At 38.8% G+C, this 25,645-nt stretch overlaps 1 protein-coding gene across 2 annotated transcripts in view; it reads left to right on the top strand.

Annotated features, from left to right (window-relative positions):
• Positions 1 to 25,645, top strand: part of FHL1 (four and a half LIM domains 1) — a 71,093-nt gene that overhangs the window by 16,670 nt on the left and 28,778 nt on the right. For both annotated transcript variants that reach the window (XM_036305021.1, XM_036305023.1), the window contains one exon: positions 9,971 to 10,041. The gene's annotated coding sequence lies outside the window, so the exon portion shown is untranslated. The remainder of the gene's footprint in view (positions 1 to 9,970; positions 10,042 to 25,645) is intronic.

Genomic DNA, 25,645 nt, shown 5'->3' with positions numbered 1-25,645 from the left:
TCTGGTTTGTTAGGTATAAAAAGGGTATGTTGTAAACATTTTCTGAACACAACTTGAGAATTGAAGTGTCACCTTATAAACTTATTATTCCTTCCATTGTTAAAACCCCTATAATTTATTTGTGTTTATGTGCTTATTATTGTCCCCATAGCAGATACCAGCAATGTGATGCTGATGTGAAGGATTTACTCTATGGCTAAGTGATTGGAGCAGAGCTGCCCAATTGCCAGCACTGGGCCAAACCCAGCTTATAAAGTATGAGGACGAGTACTTCATAAAATGAAATCAGTAAATGTTTATTGAATGCTTACTCTATGTGCTAAGCACTTTGCTAGGTTTGCTAGATGCTGTGGGGAATATTAAAAACAAAAATGATCTCTTCAAGCAAGGAACGTCCATTATAATTGGAGAAGTTGTTAGAGATGCATTAAGGATGTGGTGGAAAGAGTATTGAATTGAGGGGGAGGAGGAATTCAGAGTTTTGAATCTTAGCCCAAGTTCTGCCAATAACCCTATGATCCTTTGGACAAATCACTTCCCCTCTCAGAGTCTATTTATAAAAAGGGAATTGGACTAGATAATTTCTAAAACATTCTAAGGATTGGTTCATAAACAGATGTGTTAAAAAGGTAAACTAGCAGGACATGCTACATTCTCTTTTGCTAAAAAAAGTGTACATATAATTTAACTATTGTATGTACATATAATTATTATATGTACAATAAGTCCTTAATGTCATTGATAGGCTCTGAGACTTTAAGTGAAACAACATGCAATGAAACCAATTTTACCATAGGCTAATTGATATACAAAAGAGTGCATTCCTACAGCAGCTCATATAACAAAGTGATGTTGAACGAAATGTTATTTGAGGACCATATGTATATGGTACATATATTTACACTATATAATTATGTTAATTAAAACTGTAGAGCTGCAGTTCTCAAAGTGGGGTCCTTGGACCAGCAGCATCAGCATAACCTGGGAACTTGTTAGAAATGCCAAGTCATGGGGCCACCCCAGACCTACTGAATCAGAAATACTAGGGTGGGGCCCAGCAATCTGTTTTTCTTCCCACCCACCCCCCAGCAATCTGTTTTAACAACCTGCTTGCCCCCAGAGAATTCTGATGTTCATTATACTTTGACAGCTGTGCTGTAGGAATTTTGGGGCAGTGGTTCTCAAACTTGGATGCACATTGGTTTCATCCGGGGGAACTTCAGGTGCCCAAAACAACTCTGGGTCCCTAAGGCAGCCAATTTTGGAATCATTGGTTTAGGGGAGGGTGGCATGAGCACCTGTTATTCTCCAGAGGTGACAAACATCGGAGGCATGGAGTCAGCCAAAACCAGCGTTGAGTTTGGGGAAGGTGAAAAGTGGGTTGGAATCTGATTGGAAGGCCTTGCATTTCATGCTAGAAAAAAATGGCCTTTAGGTTACAGTAAAGGAAGTTCTTGGGGAAATGGAATGATACTTGCAAGGTGGTCCATTTGAAGGATTATTCTGGCAGCATATAGAAGAAGGGAGCATGTCCAGAATTAAGTCTGATGAAGTAGTCTAGGTGTGAAGTGATGATGGGTGAAATTAGGATTGTAGAACTGAGATTATAAGGAAGAAAAAAGTATGAAAGCTCGTTTAGAAGACAAAATAGACAGGATTTGGTGAAGGTTGTGGGAGTGAGAGGCAGTGTTTGAATGTCTTTCTTTAACTCAGGAGTTCCTCTCAGACTTCTGGGACAGCCAGTGCTATCAGAATTGTCACATCTTATGGACATGTACTTATTTTTTTTGTCCCCCATTGCTTTAAGAGTTCTGATTTGGGGAATGGGTGTTCCCCAGTGAGTTACATAAAAAGACAGAAATGTAGTCACCCAGAAAGCTACTCAGGGTCATCAAGGCAGGGGGGCAAACACCCTGTCTCTCTTAAGGAAAGAATGCTTGGAGTTGTGGGAAAGTTGTAAACTTGGCAATGACTAATTCAAACCTATCAGTCAATTAAGTGAATTTTTATTTTATCATTTGTTTGATTTGGGAGCTGTCGTAATTGCCATTAAAAGGACATCAATATTCCTATTTTAAAAACAAAACAAAAATACTATTGAACATTAGGGCAAAGGACAAGAATTTCAAGGTTTTTTTTACCTTTTGACTTTAGCAAACATTTGCTTCTCCATTATTTTTGCTGTATTTTGCCTTCTTCTCCTCCTCCTCCCCTTCCTCCTCCCCTTCCTCCTCCTCTTCCTCCTCCTCTTCCTCCTCCTCCTCCTCCTCCTCCTCCTCCTCCTCCTCCTCCTTCTCCTTCTCCTTCTCCTTCTCCTTCTCCTTCTCCTTCTCCTTCTCCTTCTCCTTCTCCTTCTCCTTCTCCTCCTTCTCCTTCTCCTCCTCCTCCTCCTCCTCCTCCTCCTCCTCCTCCTCCTCCTTCTCCTCCTCCTCCTCCTCCTTCTCCTCTTCTTCCCCATTTGTTCCTGATCCCTCGTGATGTTAGTTTCCTCTCATCTGTTATTGACAGCTTTTTAAAGTATTCTTAATGTTTGTTTGTTTTTTACTTTTCAGTTTTACTTTAGTCTCATAAAGCTCATTAGCCACCAGTTATGCAACAATGTACACAGAAAAATAGTCATTTTAAAAAGGTTTTGGCCTGCTTCACCTATTTCTTCCACTCTCATGCCTCTAGCAACCACCAGTCCTTTCTTTGTATATAAGCACTTGGTTTTTGTTTTGTTTTGTTTTGTTTTGTTTTGTTTTGTTTTGTACTAGAAGCCCGGTGCACAAATTCATGCACCAGTGGGGCTCCTCGGCCTGGCCTGGGGATCAGGCCGAAACCAGCTCTCCGACATCCCCTGAGGGGTCCCAGATTGTGAGAAGGCTAAGGTCAGGCCAAGGGACCCCACTGATGCATGATCAGGGTCGGGGAGGGATGTGGGAGGTTGGCCAGCTGGGGAGGGACCGCAGGAGAGCTCCAGGGCATCTTGCCCAGTCCTGATTGGCCGGACCCCAGCAGCAAGCTAACCTACTGGTTGGATCATCTGCCCCCGGTGGTAAGTGCACGTCATAGCGACTGATTGACCAATCGACTGTCTGCCCCCTAGTGGTTAGTGCATGTCATATCATAGCGAGTGGTTGCATGGCCTTAACATATCATTAGCATATTATGCTTTGATTAGTTGAACAGATGATGGGACAACTGGACACTTACCATATTAGGCTTTTATTATATAGGATTCCACATGTAAGAGAGGTCATATGGTATTTGTCTTTACCTGAATAATTTTGCTTAGCATAATACCCTTGAAGTACATCCATGTTATCGAAAATGGCAAGGTTTTTATTCCTTTTTATAGCTGAACAATACTTCATTGTGTGTGTGTGTGTGTGTGTGTGTGTGTGTGTGACAATTTTGTAATCCACTTGTCTACCAATGGACACAAGTTGTTTCTGTGTCTTGGCTGTTGTAAATAATGCTTCAATGAACATGGGGGTATATATATCTTCTCAAGTTAGTGTTTTATTTTCTTTGGATAAAAACCCAGAAGTAGAATAGCTAGATTATATGGTAGTTCTAGTTTTAATTTTTTGAGGAACCTCCATAATGTTTTCCACAGTGGCTGTACCAATCTGCATTCCCACCAACAGTGCAGAAGGGTTCCTTTTTATCCGTATCCTTGCCAACACTTGTTTGTTGATTTATTGTTAATAGCTATTCTGATAGATGTGAGGTGCTATCCTATCACACTGTGGTTTTAATTTGCATTGACTAATGACATTGAGCATCTTTTCATATGTCTATTGGTCACCTGTATGTTTTTCTTAATTATCTCTTCAGACCTTCTGCCCATTTTATAATCAGATTTGTTTTCTTTGTTTTAGTATGAGTTCTTTATACACAGGGTGGTGCAAAAGTAAGTTTACAATTGTGAGTACCCGAAATACAATTTATTCTTTTTTTAAAAATTTCCTCCTCTTTTTTTAAAAATACATTTTATTGATTTTTTACAGAGGAAGGAAGAGGAATAGAGAGTTAGAAACATCCATGAGAGAGAAACATCCATTAGCTGCTTCCTGCACACCCCCTACTGGGGATGTGCCTGCAACCAAGGTATATGCCCTTGACCGGAGTCGAACCTGGGACTCCTCAGTTCACAGGCCAACGCTCTAGCCACTGAGCCAAACTGGTCAGGGCTACAATTTATTCTTGTATTATTAATTATTGTATTATTTTCCATGTGAACAATTGTAAACCTACTGTTGCCCAACTCTTTATTTTGGATTTTAGCCCTTTATCAGATACTTGACTTGCAAATATTTTCTTCCATTCAGTAGCTAGTCTTTTAAAATATATTTTTATTTATTTCAGAGAGGAAGGGAGAGGGAGGGAGAGATAGAAACATCAATGATGAGAGAGAATCATTGATCGGCTGCCTCCTGCACGCCCTCTACTGGGGATTGATCCTGCAACCCAGGCATGTGCCCTGATTGGGAATGGAACTGTGATCCACTGGTTCATAGGTCCACGCTTAACCACTGAGCAACACTGGCTGGGCTGCCTTTTCTTTTTATTGATGGTTTCCTTTGCTGTGCAGAAGTTTTTAATAAGATGTAGCTCCTGTTGGTGCAAAAGTTCTCTCAATGTTTTATTACTCCAGTCAAAAAATAAACAGATGTATTTTATTGCTTATCCCCACCTTTTGACCACAAATTTCTTTAAATTTGCATCCAGCAATGGCTCATCAAAAGAGCTCATTAGCCCTAGCTGGTTTGGCTCAGTAGAGAGAGCATTGACCTGTGTACTAGAGAGTCCCAGGTTCGATTCTGGTCTAGGGCACATGCCCGGGTTGCAGGCTCAATCCCCAGTGTGTGGGGGGGGGGTGCAGGAGGCAGCCAATCAATGATTCTTTTTCATCATTGCTGTTTCTGTCTCTCTGTCTCTCTCTCCCTTCTCTCTGAAATCAATAAAAATATATTTTAAAAAAGAAAAAGAGCTCCTCCGTGTGTACTTGGGGCATGGTGGGGGCACTGCTTGTGTTTACACCGTTAGTGAGTTTATAGGTTGTGCCATATCCAGGAGGAAAAACAGCTTTTATTTACTAGTTTGGAAGCATATAAAAGCAAATTCCATATTTTAAAGGATTATCTATATTCTAATGCAAGGTTTAAAAAATGGCTCACCACTTTAATTTGGTAAAGCTGTGCACTTTTTAGTTTCCTGAAGAAACTGTAAAAATATAGGGAAAATCTAGACTGGTCATAGTTTTAAACATGTAGTATATCTAGTAGATATATCTGTTAAAATATAATTTATCTTTTCCCAAACTGAACAAGTATAAACCTTTCTCTTATAAATTGTGCAGAATATTATGATTATATCACATAAAATAAATTTAGAAACTTGTGTGGAATAGATGAACTTCTAGGCATACTAATAGTATAGAGTATATCACCTGATACACATTACCAGATATACTCTATACTAAATCTTAATATAAGGACACAGAATTAGATTTTATCTTTATTGTTGAAAGTATTACAGGTGTCCCCTTTTATCCCATTGAACCCATACTCCCCACTCCTGTCCCCTCTTCAGGCTTTCACCCCACTATTGTCTGTTCATTCTGTTTGTCAGTTTCCTTTGTTCATTAGATTCCACATATAAGTGAGATCATGTGATACTTGTCTTTCTCTGACTGGCTTATTTTGCTTAGCATAATATTCATCAGGTCCCTCCATGCTGTCTCAAAGGGTAAGAGATCCTTCTTTTTTATAGCTGCATAGTATTCCATTGTGTAAATATACCATAGCTTTTTTATCCATTCATCTACTGGTGGGCACTTGGGCTGTTTCCAGATCTTAGCTATTGTAAATAATGCTGCTATGAACATAGGAGTGCATATATTCTTTCTGATTGGTGTTTCAGGCTTCTTAGGATATATTCCTAGAAATGGGATCACTGGGTCAAATGGAAATTTCATTTTTAAACAAAATTAGATTTTATTATATTTTATATCATAATAGCCTTTTGGGTTTTGTTTATTAATTGAGATATTAAATATTAGATTATTTTGCAGATCTTGATTATGTTGAAATTATTAGAAATGAAGCTTCTTTCCTCTGAGCAGACCATTTATTTATGCCAATAAATTATTTTGCTGAATGAGAGCCAGTTTATTAGTTCTGCTAAAAGAAATGAGACAGTGGGTATCTCATTTGTATTTATTATTGGATTTTATGGTAACATTTAAAATGTGTTTTGAAAGGTACATATGCCAGTGTTTCTGACTATCACAGTGTAAGCATTTGAATAACAGTATATGGATCAATGAGAAGTCTAAGCTGCTTGGTGTCATCACAAATATACCTAATTAAGAATATATTTGGTACCCTGATTGGTTTGGCTCAGTGGATAGAGCGTCGGTCTGCGGACTGAAGGGTCCCAGGTTCGATTCCAGTCAAGGGCATGTACCTTGGGGGATGTGCAGGAGGCAGCTGATCTATGTTTCTCTCTCATCGCTATTTCTAACTCTTTCTCCCTTCCTTTCTGTAAAAAATCAATAAAATATATTTTTAAAAAGAATATATTTGGTGTTCACCACTCTCTGGTTTCTTAAGTGGGAGAGAATATTGTGAAGGACAATATTAAGGAATGGTTGCCATGACAGTCACTTTCAAAGAATTTAAAGGAGATTGCATTTGTGGGGCTCATCCACTTTGATTGATTCAGCTGGTCTTTTAGGCTCATTCAAACAGACATGGTCTCTGGATTGCATTTTTTTCACATAATTCACCCAATTCATTGGTGATATGGGGACCGTTTAAGCTTGGCTGACAGTAGTGATAGGGTCGCCAGTGGCCGTGACCACAATACTATTGTTAAAACCTGAAGGAAAATGATTGTGTATGTGAAATGTGACAAGAACATAGCTACTGGCTTCTTCTGGAATGATATAAATGTCTAATTTCACTTATTAATTCTGTCAGGGTGGGATAAGATTAACATGATTTATTTAAAAGCATAACTGACCCTAAAGTGTTTGGGTTTTATTTTGGATTTTTTGCTGTCATCACATTTTATCCAGTGTACTTGGCTGCTGTTCTGTTTTTATTCGTTGGCTTGCACAATATTGTCAACACAGTTTGTATTATGTCTGGTCAGAGGCATACAGTTACATACTGCAGTTTCAAAAGTATATACAATACTACCTGTTATGAGTGTCTTCATTCTCCCAACCCAACTAAATGTTAAGTGGGACACACTAGCACAGACAATGAAGTGAAACAGAACTGAAAATGCTGTTAAAATCTTGCTGTCTATTTTTATCATTCTTGTGGTCTAGTTCTTGATGAAGAAGCTATGAACTATGGAACCTCCCCTGACAGGGCCCCAAGTTGGACCCTAGCGTGAGAGCTCTGCCTACTCAGCCTTTGGGCCTTTCTCTCTTCTGCCCTCTGGAGGGTGTCTTAGAGCATGACATGAGGGAGAGCCAGTCTTGTGGTTACTAGAAGACAAGTTCTCTGGTACTCCACCTGCCAGGAACCCCTCAAAGCCTGAACTTGTAGAAGTGGGGAGCAGACAGAGATAAGGCAGGGAAAGTACTGGTAGGGTTAGGGTCTTAGGGAAGAAGCTATTCTGGTTCTTTAAGTAGAGAATTGGATTCCTTCAAGTTGAACCCAGCATGTATCAAATCCATCTCCAGGAAAAAAACCTATTCCAGAGAGTGAATAAAATGAAATGGTATACTAAATTTAGTGTATAGTGGATTCAGGTTGGAAGTTCAAATTGGGTAGAATCTAAAGAGGGATATATTTAGTGCCAAGCATTTGTGGTAGCATATGAAATCATTATCCAAGTTTGATAAAATTTTTACTCTACACCTGCTATAATTATAATGATACTTATATATCCAATATTCATTGAGTACCTTTTATGTGTGAAGAACTATTAAGTGCTTTACATGCAGTGCCCTCTTGCCACTTTACTGAACCTTTGTGACATAGGTTACCATTGTGCAGCTGAGTGAGGTTATACAGCTAATATGAGGTGGGGATCAGTATTTGAACCTAGGCATTGACTTTGGCACCCTTGTTGTGAACAGCTGTGCCATGGTGCATTCTTGCTGCAGCTGAAGAAAGGGTGTGGCACCTTGATTTCCATATGAGTGGGATGTGGGTGGTGGGCGGTGAGACTGAGCAAAGCGCTTTGTATATACAAACCATGCTAAGTAACGGGAGACAGAAAAGAAATAAGGAATTTTGCCCTCACAACCAAGAAGCTTGAAGTCCTGTAGGACAAAGGAGACATAACATGAAACAAGTAATACACATTCATATGATAGACTGAAAATATTCTCTCTACTTAAGTATAGGCGGGAAGAGGACTAGAAGGTGTTCCTTACAAATATTTGCTTGTGAAAGTTAGCTCTTGACTGCTGGCACAAATTTGCTTTCCTCTGGGCTTTTGACCTGATATACAAGAACCCTGACTCTATAGTCAGCAAACTTGTCCATTTTGAGTTCAGAAGAGTTATCTTCAACTATAACAGTTGCTATTAAGATCTCTAAACAGATGAACCCATTAGCCTATTGAGCTAACTGGACCAGCTATTTATTTTCTAGTACGTTAACATTTTTAAAAATCTCTAGCCCTGGCCAGGTGGCTCAGCTAGTTGGAGCAATGTCCCATACACCAAAAGGTTGTGGATTCGATTCCCAGTCAGGGCACATACCTAGGTTTCGAGTTCAATCCCTGGTTGGGGCCACATATAGGAGGCAACCAATCAATGTTTCTATGTTTCTATCTCACATTAATGTTTCCTTCCCTCCCTCCCTCCCTCCCTCCCTCCCTGTTTCCCTCCCTCCCTCTCTAAAAACCAATGAACATATCCTCAGGTGAGGATAAAAAAATGAATAAATAAAAGTAAAAATCTCTAACCACTTCTTGTTTGATGGTCACCCTGGAAATGGTTGGGGGTGGATGGGGGGCTGTTAGGAGCTTGGTTATGATCCTTGATTTATGTTTGCCCTATTTCATTTGGTAGATACTTCTGTAGGCCTAGCACTGTTCTGAGCATGGGATTAGAGCAGTGAATAGAACAGAAAGGGCCTTTCTCTCAGGAAGCTGTCTTTTCCTCGGATTTTTGGCTCTGTGTAAATTTCACAGTTGATACGAAAGTGTTCTTGGTATGAATTTCAAGATTCACATATTAGGGATAATACAGTGATCACACTTCCTTCCTCCTTAACCCTAGCCAGTCCTTTGTGAATAGTGAGGGGCGGGTAATAAGGGGGATGACTGTGCCTGTGGAGAGGGCAGCAGATCAGGGTATATGGTCTTTGTGCTGTGATGGGAAAAGAACAGGGCGCACCTGTTTCCTAGCGATGCAATGTGGAACCATCCGCACTGGGATGAGCCTGCCCACCAGCCTGCATCCTAATCCTGTTGTTGATTGGAGATAACTTCAGTGGTCACAGGGCACCTCATCTCCATGGCAACACCTCTAAATATTCCTCTGGTGACTTGTGCTCTACATTCTGTCTGGAGCTGAGCCCTCCTGTGGCAGAATATTCTAAAGATGTTAAAAAGAGGGGGGGAAAGGCTCAACTAATAAATCTATTCTAAATGACTGAGTCATTTGTTTTGATTACCCGGGTGATTGCCAAATGTTAATTTAAAACTGAAATAGGCCATGAGCTCACTCCACTAACAATGCTGAGTGTTTGTGCTAGCTAATACAGCTTGATAATGAGGTGGCCAGATCCACTGCCGGTGCGAATGTTCTATGATAAACAGACATTTGGGGAAATATGCAGAACATCTTGGCAGTTTTCTTTTAACTTTAAGGGTAATAAATACAAAGTAGAATGCGTTACCATGAGCCATTTCAAAGGAAGTTGAACTTTTTTTTTTTTTTTTTAGAATTTCATACTTTTCTTCTGAAAAGGTAATTTTGTGTCTTGATTTTCATTTTTTCCTAACTTAGGCACATTGGAACTTGACAACTATATCCAATCCTTGCCAAATACATCCCATTGTCCACACATCCAGTGTGAGGTAAGTACTACTAATTGTTTTTACACTGATCTCCAACCTTCCAATTTGTAGTGTTATGGTTGACATTGTATGAAGAGCTTTATTTGTACAGTAGATTTAAAAGGGTTCATTTTAATTGACCCAGCCAACCATTATCACTGCTTACTAAATATTAGCTCTCTGGGGAATGCCTTTTCAAAGAAAAAAAAAACCTCATTTGCTTTTAATTTGGGGGCATGAAAAGTGAATGTGCCAAGTAAAACAGAACTGTTAGGTCTGTTTGAAAATAAAGATCTGCCCATGTCACAGCATGAACAGTAGGGAGCAGGAAAGCTGCGTGGAGCAAATATTGGAATGGAGGGAAAAGATTCCTACTGACAACTGTGAGGAGTTGGACTGACCCAGTCAACTGTCAATGAAAGGAGCCAAGGTGCAGGATGCCTCTGTACAATCTGATGGTACAAATGCCAAAGAATGTTTCCATTGGCTTACATTAACATGGGCCAGAAGATTTTTTTTTCTGATTAGTACTAAAGCTCCGAGCACTGCTACAGTGGTGGGAGCAGCCAGATTGACCAGCCTTTTCTTTTAATACATTAGATAGGCATTCTCTGTCCTCTTCATTGAGCCGTGGTGGCTTATGTCTTCTTTGTGACGATCCAGGGTTACCCATTTCTCTCTTTGAGAGACTGGATACTCACTTTTGAAAATAGTAAAAGGAGGGGATCTCAAAGATGGTTCATCCAGGCACAATGGAAGGGGCCCCAGTTTTCTGCTTTTCTGGCCATCTCCATGCATTTATGAGAGAGGATATAACATTTGCCAGCATCAGACCAGCCAGGGTTTCCAGTTTCATCCATCAACAGGTTTTGTCTTCCCCTCCATGCACAGTTCCACATCTAGTGTAGCTCCCTGTATTTCAATTAGGGTAGATGCTCACTAGGTGGCAATAGTTACATTTGTTTTGGGTTTTTTTTTAATTTTGTTTTATTCCTTAAAATATTACAAAGAGTAGTACATATAATAGTTACATTTGTTACATCTGCTGCTGCAGAATAATTCACAGATTAAAAAATAGTCAAATACCTAAATATATCAAACCTTAAAGAGTAAAAAACAAAAACAAAGTAGGACTGAGTTTCTCTTAGCTGCCAGAGATGGACGCTTCCATCTTCAAGTCTAAGCCCTATCATCCTTGGCCTTTACCCAAAAATGTTGTTTTCAAACTTTTTTTTAAAATGATAGAAACCTGTTTTCTAATAAAATCATAGGATTAACCCCAATCGAGTACACCAAAGCAAAACTGCTTTGGCTCAAAGTAAGTGGTTGTGAGTCGCTCACCCTACTCTGAGGAACCATTCCCAGGGCAGGTGGAAAGCACTGTGCTCTGCCCAAGAGCAGAAATTTTAGCCCTGAGCCCTTTCACAGTTCTTATTTTTATTTTCCCACAGAAACAGAGACTAGATTATTCAAGGAGATTTACAGAAGGGGAAAGCATCTTCCCAACAATTTAGTTGAAAGTGCTGGCTAGGTGAAACTTAGCTATTGACGTGCATTGCTTGCCCTTAAGCATTCCGGAGCAGTCTGCCAGTTTGACAAACTTCATCAGTAGAAAACTTCAATACACAGGTCATATATTGGAATTATACACTTTGAAAACCTATATAATCTCATTAACCATTATCACCCCAATAAATTTAATTAAAAATTTTTTTAGTCCTGGCCTGTGTGGCTCAGTTGGTTGGAGCATTGTCCCATACACCAAAAGGTGGTGGGTTTGATTCCCAGTCAGGGCACATACCCAGGTTGTGGGTTCAATTCCCAGTTGGAGCGTGTGCAGGAGGTAACAGATCGATGATTCCCTCTCACATCGATTTCCCCCTCCTTCCTCTTTCTAAAAAAGTCAATAAAATTTTAAAAATTTAAGAAAAAAACTATTAGAAACTATGTATACAGGACTGTACTCTTAAAATGGAACCTTTTAATTGAAGCATTTTGACCAAAATTTGGGTTTTCTTTTAGTGTATTGAGTTTCTCAGCTGAATTATTAAATATAACCTGTTAAATTCTTTTGCACCATGACAGAAATATATAGGATTGATGTAAAACAGTTCAAGTCACGATGCAGTTGTATCTTGTGATCTTTCTTCCTTTCATTCATTCATTCAGCCCTACTATGTACCAGGTCAGGAGTGTAGGAGTGAGCAAAACAAAAAGAATAATACATTTTGGTCTGATATTCTTCAAGTGTAGGACATCCCTAGATTATTTTCCCTTTTGCAGATGAGGTAACTGAAAACTGATTTCCCTTTTTAAATTAAATTGCCCAGTATTAAATAGACTAGTTTGGGTTCATGAGTGCAATTCATAATCCCTGTATCCAGTCTGCTCTTTAAGTCTATGATGTATGCCACCCCCATAGATGCATGTGCAAATAATAAAGTATACAGTAATTGATGGGGATGTGGCTGTGCCTGGGACCCAAATGCCCCCCAAATGAAAACAAATGTAAAGGGTATATTTCACACTCTATTTTTTAAAAATTTTGTTTGGAATAATTGGACAGTTTAGGAAAATGTACTTTGCAGTTTCCACAGGAGGGTATTTTGGTTTTTTAAATGATGTTTCCTATTTTATGTTTAGCATAGCATTTATCACAGGTAAAGTTTATAATCCAAGAGTTTGAAATTATTCCATTTGGCTGCCTTTTAGTTATGGAAATATTCTTGAACACTATAAATCTTAATACATCCATGAGCAATCTTACAGTTTGACAAACTTCATCAGTAGAAAACTTCAATATATAAATCATGTATCATGCAATTATGCACTTTATTGGCTTCTGTGTTAGGGACAAGATTGTTAATTAAACATGTATTTCACATCTAGGAAATATTTATATCACTGAAACATGGTCACTTTCATTACTGATTTGGCAGTTTTTAATAATCACAAGACACAAAATTTTAAAATATAGTAGTCATAGTTATTTGATTTGCATCATTTATGTTGATGTGACTTCTCTCCTTGGTGCACTAGCAATAAGCATGAAAATCAGCCCAGATGGCTTGCACAAACTTAAAGAGTTTGGAAATCATCAGTCTAGAGCCAAGGTCTCAAACTGCTGGGCTGGATCTGAGACACAAAGGTTCTTTTAAATTTTTATGTGAATTGCCAGCATTTAAAAACTGAGAGATTTCACATTTTCAAAAATCCAGATTTTCAGCTTCTCTTCTGAAATATTAGAAGATCTGGCAACATCAAGCTTGCATTCCTATTTGGTAACACTGGGCTGGAGCCAAATAGCTGCTGTATCATTAGATGGAACATGAACTCTGAAATTTGCCCCCAGTCTTCATCACTGTTATCTCCTTGACACTAAGGACAAGGGCAGTTGCCATTATCTGACTGTTTTACTCATTTATAAGAAAAATCTTAGCTCTCAAAGGCATGTATGTTTTCAACCCCAAGTCTAGATGAAATTGAGGCTGCAAACTTAGATCTGTTCTTTCTCTCAAAATATCAGCTTGTTACTTTTTGGGTGCACGATGGTGGATAATGTTCATTTTAAGGGGGGGTGCATTAAATGGACTGAGGGTAAACATTTGAGGGGAGGGATACCTTCTGGTGATGCCTGATTGAGAGGAGCATCAGCAGAGTTTGACGGATTCCTGTGGTCTTACCCAGTGCTTCTCAGACTTTAATGTGTTGATTCTGATGTGGCAGGTCTGGAGTAAGGCATGAGACTCTGCTATTCCAACCAGCACCAGGTTATACCTCTACTAGTCTGAGGTCTCACCTCTCTTTGAGTAGCAGGGGGCTCTACCCTAAAGTGATCCCAAGAAAAGGCAGTCATGCAATGATGACTCTAAATATCTTCTTCTTTGGCCTGAGAAAGAGAAGTAGATCTTAGCCAGGCTATTTGGGGTTGAATCTTTATAGATAAACCTGTGTTCACTTTTAGTTGCAGCATGATAAGTTAAAAAAAAATTGATTTTAATACAGCATAGCCCATGTAAACAATAAACCTAACTTTTATTTTCAAACTTGTTTCAAATTAAGTGTTTCTAGTAAAAAAAAAAATAAGCTAGATATGTTAAAACTCAAGCATCATGAAGTGGGGATTAGAGCTTTTTATTTTATAAGTAGAGGCCTGGCCTGGGGGGATTGGGCCGAAACCGGCCCGGTGCACAAATTTGTCCAGGGCATGTCCGGCCCGTCTCATCGGCTGGACCCCAGCAGCAAGTTAACCTACTAGTCGGAGCATCTTCCCCCTGGTGGTCAGTGTGCATCATAGCGACTAGTCGAACGGTTGAACAAATGGTCAGACACTTAGCATATTAGGCTTTTATTATATAGGATTATAGGAGACTATATTTATGTGATTCTTACAAAACTGATAAATAAGACCACAGAAAATAGGTAATTATCAAATCCCTGGATATATAACCCTGTAAGCTATAAAATTATAGAAGTCACAAAGGAAGAGATCAACAGATTTAAATATATAGAAATGTGCTGAGTGTAGATCTTATGTATTCTCACCACACACACACACACACACACACACACACACAATGGTAACTCTGAGGTGATGGATATGTTAATTAACTTGATTGTGGGAATCATTTTACAATGTATATGTGTGTCAAGTCATCATATTGTACCTTAAATATGTACAATTTTGTTATTTATACTTCAATAAAGGCAGAAAGATAACTAATGAAAAGGAAAACACAGCAGGAAGAGTTTTATGAATTTGACAAGATAATTTCCCTATTATGTACATAGTTCATACAGATCATAAGGCCTGGCACAGGCCTGACATAGGGTAGATGTGTCATAACCATTGACTAAATGAATTCTGTATTTGGTAGGTTGGCAAAAGACATTTGTGTTAAATCACAAAGTAAATAAATGCATGGAAGAACTTTCCAGCCTCTCTGGTATGCAAAAACAAGCATATTCAAATGGCAACAAAGTACATTTTTCACCTATTAAATCAAGAAAAACCAAAAGGAAACCCTATGCTAATATGGTTATCTTGAAACTGATAAACACTGACTCATTGCTGGGAGCATTGTAAGTTGTTTAAGCGCCTTTTGGAACATTATTTGGCTTATTATATACTAGAGGCTCGGTGCACAAAAATTTGTGCACTCAGGGAGGAGGGGGGTCCCTCAGCCCGGCCTGTGCCCTCTCGCAGTCTGGGACCCCTCGGGAGATAACGACCTGCTGGCTTAGGCCTGCTCCCGGGTGGCAGAGGGCAGGCCCAATCCCTAGGTGCAGCCCCTGGTTGGGCTCAGAGCAGGGCCGATTGGGGAGGTGGGGCGCCGCCCCCTGTCATACACAGAGCAGGGCGATCAGGAGGTTGTGATTCCAGCCTCAGTCACGCTCAGGGTAGGGCCGATTGGGGGGTTGGGGCACCGTCCCCTGTCACACTCAAGGCAGGGTCGATGGGGAGGTTGCGGCACCACCCCCTGTCATGCACAGAGCAGGGCCAATCAGGGGGTTGGGGCACTGCCCCCTGTCACTCACAGAGCAGGGCCCATCAGGGGGTTGGGGCGCCGCCCTCTATCACCCACAGAGCAGGGCCGATCAGGGGGTTCAGGTGCTGCCACTCTCACACTCAGGGCAGGGCCGATGGGGAGTTTATGGCTCTACCCCGTCACACACAGAGCAGGGCCGATCAGGGGGTTGGGGCGCCACACCCTGTCACACACAGCAGGGCTGATCAGGGGGTTGGAGTGCCGCACCCTGTCACACACAGAGCTGCAGGGCGATCAGGGGGTTGGGGAGCTCCCCCCTATCAGGCACAGAGCAGGGCTGATCAGGGGGTTGGGGTGCCTTCCCCTGTCACGAACAGAGCAGGGTGGATACGGAGGTTGTGTCCCCGCCCCCTGTCACACACAGAGCCGCAGGGCGATCAGGGGGTTTGGGCGCTGCCCCCTGTCACGCTGATCCTGGTGCCGGACACCTCGCAGCTCCGCTGATCCCGGTGCTGGGAGGCATATTACCCTTTTACTATATAGGGTAGAGGCCTGGTGCACGGGTGGGTGCTGGTTGGTTTGCCCTGAAGGGTGCCCTGGATCAGGTTGGGGGTCCCCACTGGGGTGCCTGGCCAGTCTGGGTGAGGGGCTGAGGGCTGTTTTCAGGCTGGGGGTGACTGAAGCTCCCAACTGCTCCTTTTTTTCTTTTTTCTTTTTTTATTCTGGACCAGCTTTAGCTTTGAGGCTTGGCTCCAGCTCTTAGGCCTCCGCTGCTGAAAGTAGGTTTCTGGCCTTTGCATACAATGTTGCAATCCTGCTGGCTGAAGCCTGGCGGACTAAAGGAGGTTTCTGGGGTTTTGTTTAGCTTCTATATTTGTTACATAGTTGCTTAGAGTTGCAGCTCAGAGGCCTGCAGCGGCACGCGGGGAACGTTGGAGTCCTCCGTCAGTGAAGCAAGCAAGCCCCATGTTTGTTTCAAGCTGCCTGGCTGCCGGCCGCCATCTTGGCTGGCAGTTAATTTGCATATTGCCCTGATTAGCCAATGGGAAGGGTAGCGGTCGTATGCCAATTACCATGTTTCTCTTTTATTAGATAGGATAGCAAAAGTCACAAAGATTGATACCCCTTGATCCAGTAATCTTATTTTAGGAAATATAGTCTAAGAAACAAATTAGAAAAGAAGGAAGAAAGCTATATGTTGTAGATATTCATCACAGTGCTATTTATAAGGAAACAAAATTAGAAAGAATTCAAATGTCCAACACGAGTAATGGTTCATTTGTTCATCAGGTAATTTGGGTTAAGCAATTATGATACTCTATGCAATGGAATTCCATGAATCTGTTCAAAATTATAATTCTGACACTTGCAGAGCAATACGAATTTGTGTAATATAGCTTTACTAAAGATGTAGGACACAAACTTGTGTACTTGCTGTGATTTATAACCTTGTAAAGAAGTATGCACATATAGACAAGAACTAGAAGGCATATGGACAAATGTAAGTAACGCTTTACTTGAGGTCTTATTTGTATTATTGTCCTATTATTTATACATTTTACCATAAGTATATGAATTGAGGATCTTCAGCTTTTACTTGCTTACTAGTAAATCAGCTCCATATCACAAGCAGCAATATTCCCATTGGTCACACAGTGGGTGTTTAGTAAATAATTCTGAAACACAATGAGGACAGATGCCCAGAGCCTAAACATGAAGTTCCGATGATGCAGTTCCTACTTACTGCTTTGTTCCATCATCCTGAGCTCCCATTTTTTTTTCTTCTGATTCCTGTGGTTGGTACAGAGGCATCTGGACATCCCACATAACAAAATATAAGTATTTGTCTCAGAGGTTTTCAATAAATGTACAGAAGTGCCAGGGAGTGAATCTTATGTCTAGACTCAGTATACACTGAGGTAGAACCTTAATGGAGCTGTAATTCAAGGGAATGCTTATTTCATCTTCTGGTTTCATTTAGATAAGTAACAAAAATTCACTCTGGTGTCATGAGCCTTCTTTCAGCATCCCCTCCCCTCCAGTTGCAGTCCCTGTTTCAGATATACTTATTTCCCTTGCTGTAAGTATACTTTTCTCCTTTAATTAGGTCAGTTACTTCATGTCTGTTTTTCTTTTTTGACATGGTTTCCTCTGGCTTTAGCACCACATATTTTCCCCATATGTCATTGTCTCTGGAGCTTCATGTTGCAATCGTTTTTCAAGGGGAATGGAGAGCACATTACGAAGGGGGTAGCTCTTGACTCCTTGCCTGCCCTTTGCCTGCTTGAGCGTTCGTATTTCTTTTGGGCCTAGTTCTGTTTGGTTTTGTAGTCTTCATCATCAGTTATGTTTGGACTGAAAGATACTTAAGTAAAAATAATGGTAAGTCAAAGATATGTCTGGCAAAGGTGCAGCACATTTGTTAAGGTTACTGGTTTATTTATCTTCCCTGTCTCTATGGTGACTAAATCTGGGGCTGGGATTTAATGGACTTAATTTTGACCTCTTGTACATCTCCTAACTTTCCCAGCCTCTGATTTAGAAGGAATTCATTTTCACTTTAGGAGAGAAACTGCCCCACTTAGAGAAAGGGTCCTAACTGGACTCTTGGAAAGTAGAATCTCCAGAGTCTTCTATTTTTATGTCGTCTTCGATCAGAGTTCATATATAGCACTTGTAAAGAAAGCTGAGAAGTCTTTCAGATAAACACACACATGCACACAACATTGCTAATGGCTCCAGGAAGTAATTTTCTTTTCAATGCAATAAAATGTTTAGTTAATGTGAATGAACGGCATATAAGAACTTTTTATAAGATAGCCTTTTATAAGAATATTAAATCAATGGGAACATTGATTTATATTACAATTTCATTTTTAAGAAGTATCTCCTTTATTGCTTGCATATATATGTTCAAATCATATTTCAGATTTCAAGTGTATCGAACTGTGCTATAGAAGTCCACAATAAAGATTGGGCTTGACTAGGATTCCCGTGGAAGAAGAAAGATCTGGACACTGAAATTCAAATCTAGTGTTCCATCTATTCCCAATTGATGTGAAATAAAGATCTCTAATGTAGCTAGAGTAACACCGTCTTGGATTTCAGTTGGTTCAGATGACCCTTTAAAACTTTTTATCCTCTCCCATATGATCCTTTGAGATTTTCAAGGATACTCCAGTTTTAGAAACTTAATAATTTATCCAAAATTGAATCAGAGTACTTTACTTTATTTAAGGCTAGTATATATTGTGTTTACTCATGGATAATTTATTTACAAGTCCCTTCATATTCTTTAGGAACAAACTCATATATGTGCATTTCCTTTAAAACCAGAACAAACGAATCAGTAAATGATAAGGATTATATAAAGGCTGAGACAAGGGAGGCGACATAAGTGTCTTTGTATATTTATTCACCAATATAATATTAGAGTTCAGCTCTGTCATGAAGTTTGGTTCAAGTCTAATAGGAAATTGTGAATACTTATTAAGATTTTTAATATCATAAAACTCAGTGGATATGGAAGTTAATTTTAAGATTTTCTTCATTGTCAATTCTTCTGTTAATAGGGCAGAGACTTGTGAAGCCAACAGCCAATGCTCAATTGTAGAAGAGATGCATTACTTGTGAGATGAATGTGGGATACTCATGGTGTTCTGGGCTTGAAACCTTGACTGATGTGTCTTGTTACTTGAACTTGGAAAATGTGTTAGGTTAAGGTCATAGCTAAATCATATAAATTTTATTATGGTCAGTACAATAAGCATTGCTGAGGTCAAAACTTTTACAGAAATCAAAATGTTAAGGCCTGAAGCCCTTAATGATGATGCAGAAGGAGTAGCACTTTTATCATTATCCTTGTCATTATCATTATTTTCTTATCAACCTTATGTGGTGAAAGCCCAGTATGGAGAGCTGTGCTAATAATAGCTATAATTTATTTTCTTATCTATTTAACTGTTAATATTTCAATTTTGTTTAAACAGCTCTAAAGATCAAATCAATTTAAATAAAAATGAATGAAATACATAAATTTGCATTTAGCATGGTAGCCTGATTCTCTTGTCCTATCAGCCAGATAAGCTTCACACTTTGTATAGCAACTTCTCAATGAGGGCTATCCATTTATTGGATAAACAATTAGTTTAACATTTTTTCACCTAAGTGATTTCAGGTAGTTTGATGAGAATGTGTGGTCTTTGCAAGTGTGGGCATAATCTCTTAAACCATGCAATATGACCATTTTTGTGTATTTTTAGGTTTACAAAAATAATAATTTACTTAAGATATTCCAAGTACAGTGGGGCCTTGACTTACGAGTTTAATTTGTTCCGTGACAGAGTTCGTAACTCAAATTACTCATATGTCAAATCATAAATGAACGAGTGAGACACGTGATGCTGGGCTGTTGTTGTGGCGTTCACTGTGACGTTCGCTGTGCCAACTAGCAGTGGGGTATCTGAAGCTGTCTCGTAACCCGAATTTTAGTTCGAAACTCAAAGCAAAAAATCGGCCGAGAGATGGCTCATATCTCGAAAAACTCGTTAGTCAGGACACTCGTAAGTCAAGGCCCCACTGTATTTCTTTCCCAGAACTATGGAGCATTTTCTGTGGGTTCTAATGAGAGTTTGCATATGTAGTTGTCAGTATACATGGGCTAGGGGAGTCATAATCCGTAGTGTCTGTTGCTCACTAAAGTGGTTCAAGTGCTGACTAATTGGAGAGGATGGGCTCCACCCTTGGCATTGGTCTCACATGATGGGTTTGAACCTGAAAACAATACAATATGTTCCGTTATTTTTAGCCCATCCTTTATGTTCTGAGCTATGTCCTCTGTATTGTCAGTCCTCGTAGATTTACACAGGATATTGACCAAAACTCTGATCTTCCCATGGGTATTTTCCATTTTTTTGCAGGAAAAATCTAAGACAATCTAAGAGTCAGGATTTGGTTGGGATCACTGTCTTAAATTGTACTGTGCTTTTCCCAGGTAACTGGAAGCTTCCTTGGGAGCAAGTATACTGATATTTTCTCTGGTGTCTTCCATATCATTTATTATTTAATGCCAGAGGCTTAGTAGGCATTTACTAGAGATACAATTAATTAAGTACAAGGCATTTTATAAATTACAAACCACAGCTTTTCTGTGGTGTGACGCAGGAAAATCTCAGGAACTTTGTTTGACTCTGTTCCACTAATGTCAGTATTCTGACATCATTGGAGCATGTTCTTGAATGGAATGATAACTCCTACCACATGGCATCATTTTTTCCAACATTTTATTTTGAAGTTTTACAAACAGAAAAGTTGAAGTGAACATTCATATTCCCACCATCCAGATTCTACAGTGAAACATTTTACTGTATTTGCTTTATCACATATCCATCCATCCATTGGTCCATCTTAATATTTTGGATGCATTTCAAAGTAAACTGTAGGCATCTGTATAATTCATCTCTAAATACTTCACTATGCATATGATTATGTAGTTTAAATTTTGATGTACTTAGAGCTGCTATCAGATTTTGCTAAGATTCTAACATTGGTTTTGGTGGTGGCTAAGAAGAGGTGGTAAGTTGAATGTGAAATAATCTGTTTTCAGACTCGGGGGATTTTTTTGTTTGCTTTTAACTACCAGCAAATATACAAACACATAACATTCTGCCCCTTTCCTTTCACATCACGTGGTCACATTGTGTTGTTGAAACTTGGAAGGCCAGTCTAGGAAATAGATGTTCTTGTTTATATGAGTAAAAACGGAGATTCGGGGTTGAGGATAGTGGCACAGAATGTTAGAGTTAGCTACTGTAAGGGAGGGGAAAAGAGATTCAGAATCAGGAAGTTACACAAGGCTACCACTTATTTATATGTACATATAAGTCTAGAGAGGGTTTAGTGGCTGTTTATATTACCTAAGGATCATGGATTAAATAAACACTAACTGTACAAATAGAGGGTCCTTCTAGCCTAGTGGTTTTCACATTATAGTCCACAGAACCTAGAATTCATAGAAATGTTTCAGAGGTTTTACCACCATTCGAAATAGATTTTTTAAAGTGTATTGAACTATTTTAAAGACCTAATAAAAAAAACAACACATATACTTTAACTATGTCTTGTAGTAAATGTTAGCATACTGGAGAATACTTACTGATTGACTTTAAAATAAGTAAAGGTATTAATATCAGCCTAAAATACAGTTTTGAATAACACTTATCTGCCATCCATCAAAGCCAGGGTAATGTTTCTGTTGTGGGAATAAAGACAAAAGGTCTTCAGCAAGACCATTACACTAAAGCCATGGTGTTAAGAACTGGCCTGCCAAAGCTGAAGTTACATTTTGGTTTCCAGTTACCATGAGCACTTATCCATCTGTTATATTTAGATTTTTTTTCTAGTACCTTTAGAAATTTGGAAACAGATGAGTATATGCTTTCAACTTGAAATGACCATAAAAGGGGAAAGGTAGTTAAGAGGCTGGAGGCTGGCTCCAGTGTTATCCCTTAGATAGGGTTATGTGAATGGATTAGGGAATCTTCAAAAAGGTTCCCTAATTGCTCAACATAAGTCTGAAAATGTATGTGTGCAATATTGTAGTTAATTATGAGGTTTTTATGGCTTCTTTGATTATGACTAAAAAGCTTTACAATAGCTTTGGCAGATTACTTTTGCTTGAAGGCTGTGGTGCTCCCTTTGGTCCCTTTATTTGGATTGTACCACATTCTGTACCTGTTGTTCAAAATGCCTTTTGGAAGCCAGTACCTGCTTGTGTCAATTTTGTAGCTGCAGTCAATTTATTAATTATTTTTAAAATTGATTTCAGAGCGGGAGAGGGAGAGATAGAAACATCAGTGATGAGGGAGAATCATAGATCCGCTGCCTTCTGCACGCCCCCTACTGGGGATCAAGCCAACAATCCAGTCATGTACCCGTGACTGGAATCGAAACTGGGATCCTTCAGTCCACAGGCACGACACTCAATAGAGTCTATACACTGAGCCAGACCAGCTAGGGCTGCAGTCAATATTTTAAATGCTTGCTTATCTTTATTTTTCCTATGACATTTTATTATGAAGCTGTTCAAAGTTGAAATTATTTTGCAGTGAACTCCTGTGTACCCATCATTAAGAGTCTACCATTAAAAACACTTTACTATAGTTGTTTTATCACATATCTATCTATCCATCTATCTATCCATCAATCTATATTTTCAGATGTATTGCAAAGTAAATGTAGGTATAAGTTAACTTCATATGTTGTATACACTTGGAGCCTGGCATTTCAAACATTACACAAATTGTGTAAATTGTCATTGAATCCTGTGAAAGATGTAAAATAAATGTCCATGTTGGTTTTAAAGGGAAAAAATTGGGAGCCTTATTTTAAAAGTAACAGATTATTCTGGAATTCTGGCATGGAGTTGGAGAAGAATACTGGTTTATTTTTAAATCTGAACTTTATCGTGACTCAGACATTGCTGGCCCCTAATAAAGAGGGGGCTATACTTGTAAATTTTGTTTTCATCATTGAAACAGGAGCCAAATAACTTCCAGTTCTTATAGAGAGAGGATCATCTTTAAAAGTGTTATACTATCAACAATAAAAATATATTTAAAAAAGAAAAAAATGTTATAAACATCAATATTGGTCACTGCAGCAAAATCTATTGGATTTGGAAAGTAGAGGGGCAAGTTAACTGAGGACTAAATTGGTCTATGCTGGATTTGATCCCAAACCCTGGTGTGAAGGTGTTAAATGCAAATTATTAAAAAACACTCTTGTTACCATTGGAACAGTAGGACCAGGATGGAGGTTAAAAATGCTGGTGTATGGTTTCTGCCCTATTTATGTGGCAAGCACTCCCTGTGTTCTCGCAAAGCTTCCTTGTTCACTTTATACTCAATCCCCAGAATTATGTCCAAACACTCTCCCTTGGCCCACTGGGTTGGTTTGGTATATTTCCTCTGGAAGTCTTCACTTGCACTCTTGAGTTAGCTGGCAGGAGATCCCTTAAAAGCTTTTCCAAGCTGTTTTTCCCACTCCCTTATGGGGCTAATCCTGTAATTTCCACTTCAGTTTCAACTGCTGTAGCTTGGGTAGAAACAGATCTCTGCTGTCTTCCCAATCTCTGGACTTTCCAAGAAAAGTTAATGTTTAACCACATAAAGTTAAAACAGAAAATTTTAGAGGCAGGGGTTAAGTGGGGACTATGGTTGGGGAACTTGATGATTTGATATATTTTATTTTACTCTATTTTTTAATATGGTTTTATTGATTTCAGAGAGATGAAGGGAGGAGAGAGACAGAAACATCCATGAGAGAGAAACATCAATCCACACCCCCTACTGGGGATCGAGCCCACAACCCTAGCATGTGCCCTGACCAGGAATCTAACCAGCAACCTCCTGGTTCATGGAACGACTTTCAACCAAATGGGCTACACACTGGCTGGGCTAGATATATTTTAAATGTGTCAGTAGATAATGAATTTAAGGAGTTGTATAAGGAGTTGTAAACATTTTACCAACCCCCTCAGGCAAAAACACTACCATTTAAAACCCATATAAACTCCTTGGCACCACGGAATAATATGTACTATGTTCTTGGAAGAAACTATTAGGTTGCAAAGGTTGATTCCGCTACCACTTACTTGCTCTTTGATCTCAGAAAGTGACTAACTTGTTCTGTAATGGTTCCATAAGCACTGATAATAAAACTGATTTACTGCATATGGTATAATAGAGGAGTTTAAGACTATAACTAGTTGCTGTTAGGCCTCAAGCTTTTGGAATTATTTTATAAATTTTTAGATATTAACATTTAATATTATTTGAAAAAAGTTGTTTTGTGTCTGAATACTGTATAATCTATAGTCCATATACATTGAACCACCGTTAATTAAATATTTTGACAAATCAGCTTAGAAAATTCATTTTACTGCAAAACATGTTTAAAGCACATAAAAATTGATTAGACTATGTACTTATTGCCAGCAGGAAGGTAGAAAGTGTCCTAGATTTATGATTAGGACAGGTGACAGTACTTGAGCTTCTATTCTTAGCTTGACCTTGCCCCCCTCTCTTAAGGCAAGACACTTAATCTTTTAATGTCTCAGTTTATCTACCTATAACACCTGTAGTCTTATTTCATGAAAACAGTACTGATTTTTATTTGACAGCATTTGAGGACTTGATGTAGAAAATGGCATAGAGATTCAAATTATTATGCAGAAATTATTTGTATGTTGAATGATAATCTTGGCAAATTAGTAATTACTACATTTAGAAAGTTACAACTCTGGAGGGAATTGATATTTGATATTGTTGTCCTCTGTGTTCTAAGTTACCATCATAACAGTAGGAAAATAAACTCTGTCTTGGCTGTGTTACAAAGGGATTAACTCACTTCTTCAAGTTGTTACTAAATCTTCAGCCCTTTTGACATCATACATAAAAAGTGCTCCTTGTTTTACTTAATTTTTCTGGAATAAAAGTATTCTATCTTAGCTTATGTTTTTCTTTCGTTGAGAGCTTTCCAAGTTATTCTCTTTGTGAAGAATGAAGGATAAACCATGTCAGTTACTTAAAGCAACTAAAATTACCAACTACAAATATGTAGAGAAGTATGCTTTTGATTTTTAGATCAAAGCAAAGAACTAAGATTATGTGGAGCTTACTTATTGTACATTTGTTCCCAGCTACTTGTGCTTTTACAAATAATTAAATATTAACTAAATATCAAGAGGATTAAATAGCTACACCCTAAGTAAAACTAATATATCCATATGACCATTTTCTCAATTCTATCTCCTTCAAAGCTTGGGCTAAATTGAGAGAATCTCTATCATGGATATTGCTACTACATTTTTATGGTGCATGACAAATGTGTGTGTTTATTGTGAAAATTGTGTGAGTCATGCCAAAAATTAAAGCCACTTGAAAAATTAGAAGACACTACCTACTTAAGTACAAAGTCTGATTTATGTATAGTTGACTCTAAACAACACAGGTTTGCACTGCATGTAGATAATTTTTTCAATAAATACTGTAAATGTATTTTTTCTTATAATTTTTAAATAACATTTTTTCTCTAGCATATTTATTGTAAGAATATAGTATATAATACATATAGCT

The sequence above is a fragment of the Myotis myotis genome, unplaced genomic scaffold (assembly GCF_014108235.1).
Source record: "Myotis myotis isolate mMyoMyo1 unplaced genomic scaffold, mMyoMyo1.p scaffold_m19_p_4, whole genome shotgun sequence".
In the NCBI taxonomy this organism is placed as follows: domain Eukaryota; kingdom Metazoa; phylum Chordata; class Mammalia; order Chiroptera; family Vespertilionidae; genus Myotis; species Myotis myotis.
This window is presented reverse-complemented; position numbering and strand designations above follow the sequence as displayed.